Genomic DNA, 6,049 nt, shown 5'->3' on the forward strand with positions numbered 1-6,049 from the left:
GTCTCTTTAGCCAATAGATACAATGTTTTGAACATACACAATTTTTAAAAAGTTGTGTCCCTTTAGCTAAATGGTACTAAACGGATAGTAACCGTTTATTAATAATAATAATAATATTAATAATATTAATTAATCAAATTTGTAAATACCCTTCACACTATGCATAAGGCAAAATAGATAGCTCCTAAACTTAAGCGACGTTGGTAGCACTTTTTCCGGAGGCTCCTGGACATACTTGAAAACTGACCGACACCTCTCATTCCAAATATTCCAAGTTATAATCGAAACTAGTTGAGCTCTTGATAAATCCCAATTTTATGATTTATCTTGTGTTGAATTTAGTGGATTTTATCAACTTGTCTCACATTTATTCAATGAAATAGCATGGTTTTGTGAATTTCTCCTAAATTCTGCTTAAGAGTGAAAAGATACTTTTTAGGCCTTAAAATTGCTAAATTTAATTCACTTTAATTCCATTCGATGCCTTGATATGTTTGTTGAGTGATTCCAGGTTTATAAGGAAAGGATTGGATTGAAGAAGTGAAGAAAAAGCATGCAAAGTGGATAATTCATGAAGAAATGAGGATTTGTGAAAATCATAGCGAGGCGCACACATAACCCACGCGCACGCGTAACCAAGAAATTTCGCCAAGCGACGTGCACGGGTCACCCACGCGTACGCGTGACACTGGTCACGTGACCTCATTTAAGGAACACACTGGGGTTAATTTCTGAGCTGCTTCAAGCCCAAATCAAACTCATTTCTGAAGTATTTGAGGCCAAAACTAAGAAGGAACAAGAGAGAGCAATTAGGATAGTTTAGTAGCATACTTTAGGTCATATTTTAGAGAGAGAAGCTCTCTCTTCTCTCTAGAATTAGGGTAGATTAGGTTAGATTTCTCTTAAGTTTAGGTTTAATTCTTGCTTTAATTTAGTTTCCTTACAATTTATTGTTCTCACGTCTTTGTTCTTTTAGGCTACGTTTGTTTATAGAGACAGGACATTGAGATAGAGACACAAAATTGTGTTTGGCAGAGGAGACATAGACAGAGACAATGTGTCCAAAGACACTAAATTAGTGTATTTTGTGTCCATCCTGACAGAAAGGACTAACAATGGACACAATTTATTTTTTATTTTTTATTTTATTATTTTTAATCTCAAATTTTTTGAATGAAAAAAAAATGAGAATAAATTGGATTTTCATAATTTGTTCTTATTTATCACCAAACAGAATACAAGAATACAAAATTTTGTGTCTCTGTCCATCAGTGTCTAATCTTGTCCTATTCTCAGTGTCTTGTCCTGTCCTGTTCTTGGAAACAAATGCAACCTTTTACTTGCTATTTCCTTTATTATGTCATTTTTATGTTCATGACTTTGGTTGATTTTAATTTTCATTTAATGTAATTTTGATGTTTCTTTGTTTATTAATGTTTTTTTGAGTTATTATTATTATTATTGTTTTCTTACATTTGGTAGTTTTAGATTTTATTATTTCTTGCAATTTTACCATGCTTTCTTTTATGCCTTCTAAGTATTTGATAAAATGCTTGGTTGGATTTTAGAGTAGATCTTTGTATTCTTGACTTAGAATTGGTAATTTGGAGCCTCTTAAATTATCTAAATCTCTTGTTGATTGGTAATTGAAGGTTGCTAGTTGGCTTGAATTTCACTAAATCTAGTCTTTCACTATGAGTTGACTAGGACTTGTGAACTCAAGTTAATTGTATTCACTTGACTTTCCTTCATTTGTTAGAGGTTAACTAAGTAAAAACAATTTACACTTACCATTACAATTGATGATGATAATGAGGATAGGAATTCCAATTCTTAACCCTTGTTAAGACCTTTCTTAGTTGTACCTTTACTTTCTTGTTATTTACATTTTTTGTCTATCATTCAAAACCCCAAAAATACTTTCCCATAGCCAATAATATGCACACTTCCCTGCAATTTCTTGAGAGATGACCCGAGGTTTAAATACTCTCGTTTTTTATTGGGTTTGTTTAAGTGACAAACAAATTAAACTTTGATTAATGGTTGTTTGTCGGTTTAGATCTATACTTTGATAAGATTTATTTTGTGAAAATTATATACCAACAATTTTCCTAGATCAAATTTTTGGCGCCGTTGTCGGGAAATTTCAATGTGTCATTGTTATTGGTTATTGTTCATATGTGAATATTGTAAATAGTTTGCTTTTTATTTGTTTGCTAGTTTTGGTTTTGGAGTTTGTTTCCTTTGTCTCTTGTTAGCTTTTGTTTTTATTTTCTCTTTTCTACTATAAATTCTCACCATTTTGGCTATGAGTTTGGTTCTGACTATGTTGTAGGAAATGAGAATTATAATGAAAGCACGCATCAAGGATAGGAACATCAAAGGTGGGAGGAGCATTAAGCATGTGATCAATCTTCATGGCAACAACATCCTCCAATGTACTATGAGCAAGAACCATTCCTTGATGCATACCAATCCAATAGTTATGATGGACCTCCTTGTGGTTATCAACCACAACCACCATATGCCTATGAGCCATATCCTCAACATAACCCTCAACCACCATACTCACAAACCCCATACCACCGTTCACCTCCATATGACCCTAGTCCATATCCACCATAGCAACCATCATAGGAACCATACAAAGAACAACCCCAATTTCAATATCAGTACTCCCAAGAACCACCACCTCAATATACACCATCTCCATATGCTTACCAAGATGAATTACCTTCCTATTATGAACCATTTCTCCCAAACAATGAACCCTCCTATCCAACCCAAACACCAATGGATGACACTCTCATTTCAATTCTCCAAGATCAAAGGGAGCTTTATACTATTCTCCAAGGGGTAGTAACTAATTTAGTCTCCCAATACTTAGACACTTAAAGCACTCCCATGGTCATATGTGGAGAATCAAATGAAGAGCGGAGTATGAAAGAGAGGTTAGAAACTCTGGTGGAGAACAAGGAGTGAGATTTTGTATTGGAACAAGTGAAAGAAGCCAAAATAATTGAAGAGGAAGAAGTGATTGAAGATTTAGGAGATGCAGAATGTCCATGGAAATCTAGTGATGCCAGGGCATCTTGGCCAGTTTCACTGACCTTTTCTTTACTATTTTAGGGTAGTTTCATGCATTTTCTTAGTAAATAAGCAAGTTTTGGATAAAAATACACTTACATCTTGATTCAAGCAAACATTGTGAACTTTACATGATTTCATGAGAATTATGCATGAATTGAATGATAAAATGGATAATGCATGATCTCATTACTTGGAACAGAGCTTTGATACACTTTATTTGCTTGATTTCAGGACAAAGGAAGCAAGGAAGAGCCACGTTAGCAGCCACGTTAATCTAATTAACGTGACCACTAACGTGAAATGGGAATAAGCTTGCAGCGTTAATGGAAAAAGTGATCGCCAATAACGCCTTCGAAGACATCATAGCCCACGTTAGTTGCCACGTTAATTAAATTAATGTGGTAGCTAACATGGAGGAAAATGGGAGCTCCAACGTTAGTGGTAAAAGTGAATACCACTAACATTCCAAAAGGGCACACTTAGCCACATTAAGAGTCACGTTAATCCAATTAACGTGAACTCTAACGTGGGAGGAGAAAGCAATCGCCAACGTTAGTGACACTCACCTTTGTCACTAACGTTGGACTAAGCCAATATTGCCCACGTTAGTGGTCACGTTAAGACCATTAACGTGAAAGGTAACGTGGAGCAAGGAATGATAGGCCAACGTTAGTGACACTCACCTTTGTCACTAACATTGGAGATGGCAATTACCACCACGTTAGTGGTCACGTTAACACAATTAACGTGAGGCACTAACGTGGGAAGAAGGGGCGTTTGAAGCGTTAGTGACAAAGGTGAATGTCACTAACGCCCTCGAAGCTTGGGCATGCCCACGTTAAGGGCCACGTTAGTTACACTAACATGGATCACTAACGTGGGGAAAAGAAGCAAAGAGAAACGTTATTAGTAAAGGTGAATGCCAATAAGGTTTGCGAAGGACTAAGAGACAACGTTATTGGTAAAGGTGAATGCCAATAACGTTTGTGAAGGACTAAGAGGCAACGTTAGTGGTCACGTTAGTGCCACTAACATTGAAGTTAACGTGGATCAATTTGGTTTGGAGCGTTAGTGAAAAAGGTTATCGTCACTAACGCTCTCGAACCCACATTTTCACTTAACGTTAACACCACTAACGTCCTAACTAATGTCCACCCATGCCTGACTCACACTTTTTCTACAAGGAAAGCTGAGCTCACTGAAGATTGTAACTGCTTCAACTCAAGATCAAAGGCCCATATCCAAGACTTGAAGAGCTGACTAGAAGATCAAGAAGAGTAGTATATATAGGAGTAGTTTTGAACTAAAAAGGAGCTTGGCATTTTGGAGAACTACACTCTATATATTTACTTTTCCTGCAATTCTAGAATGTACTCTTCTCTATCATCTTCCATTTCCAGAGCTATGAACAACTAAACCCCTTTTCATTGGGTTAGGGAGCTCTGTTGTAATTTGATGGATCAATTATAGTTTTCATTCTTCTTCATCTTTCTTTTACTATAAAGCTTTTGATCTTAAATCAATTGGTTAGTTGTCTTGGAAAATAAACTCTCCATAATTGGATCTCCTCTGAGCCTTGGAAAAGGGATGAGGAGATCATGATAAAAATGCTTTCTCATGTTGGACCAAATTGGGGTTTGGACGGATACAGTGACATATAATCCTCCCAATACTTTGAATTGGAAATATATGTGGTATAATCAGTGACCATAATTCATCTCTTCCCGTGAGCAATTAAATCAAGGAATTGGGCAATTGTTCAAGTTTAGAGAGATTGTGTTGCCAAGGAATTGGGATCCAATCACCTAAGATTGCCAATGAGATCAATGAATGCATTGATTAAGGGAGAGATGAGAATGAACTTGATCCGGAGAATGCAACATCTCCTAAGCCCAATGAATCCCCCATTTCTGATCTTACCTATTCTCTTTATATTCTGCCATTTACTTTTATGTTCATCTCCCCAAATCCCCATTTAAGATTTTGCAATTTACTTTCCCGCCATTTAATTTTCTGTAACTCTCAACTCAATTTCTGCTCGGCTCAACTAGAACATTCCTCTAACTAAAATTGCTTGACCAATCAATCCCTGTGGGATTCGACCTCACTCTATTGTGAGTTTTTACTTGACGACAATTCGGTATACTTGCCGAAGGAAAATTTGTTGAGAGACAAGTTTCTGTGCATCATCTAGAGTTATAGAACCTTCTTCCGTTAAGCTTGAAATTAATGTTGAAAAGGGTGTGCAACCTCCAAAGTATGTCATGAGTGAAGAATTGAAAGAAGTGGAGCAAGCAACAAGTCCTCCTATCGATGATGATTCCACATCAACATATGATTCTTTTGAGCCTAATGAATCCTCCCCCATTGAATTTGAATTTGAGATTGAGTAGATCTCACTCAACTTCCAACTTATGACTTGAGTGATGGAGAAGAATTAGAAGAATTTGGTGAGGAAGAGGTTGAAGTTGAAGAAGCATGTCAAGAGGTGGAAGTTATTAAGGAGGAGTCAAAGGGAGTTCCAATGACTTTGCCAAAGCCGGTTGTAGCCTCTCTCACTAAGCCATCACCATTCATTCTTTCATTCAAGTGGGTAAATCTATTATCCCTAAGCTTTCTTATTCCACTTGAATATGATTTGCTTGAGACGGATGGTCAACTTAGACCTCTTTGTGGCTTTAAGAGAAAAATGCAGATGGTTAGTGGTTAGAAACAACATTCAAAGTCCATTATGGTTAAGAGCTCAAGGTTGAAGTGTAAGGATTGGTGTAGAGTTAGATTGTTTGGGTCTAGAAAGATGTTTGTGTCATTGAGTGAGAATTCGGATTGCTTTCCACCTGATTGGAATTTTGATGATCCACTTGAAGACGGGTGTAGAAACAAGATTTGGGATCCTGGTATACATCATGTGGACCAATTTTGGGAGCTCTTAGCTTGTGTGGAACTTCTTCAAAGCTTG

The sequence above is a fragment of the Arachis duranensis genome, chromosome 3 (assembly GCF_000817695.3).
Source record: "Arachis duranensis cultivar V14167 chromosome 3, aradu.V14167.gnm2.J7QH, whole genome shotgun sequence".
In the NCBI taxonomy this organism is placed as follows: domain Eukaryota; kingdom Viridiplantae; phylum Streptophyta; class Magnoliopsida; order Fabales; family Fabaceae; genus Arachis; species Arachis duranensis.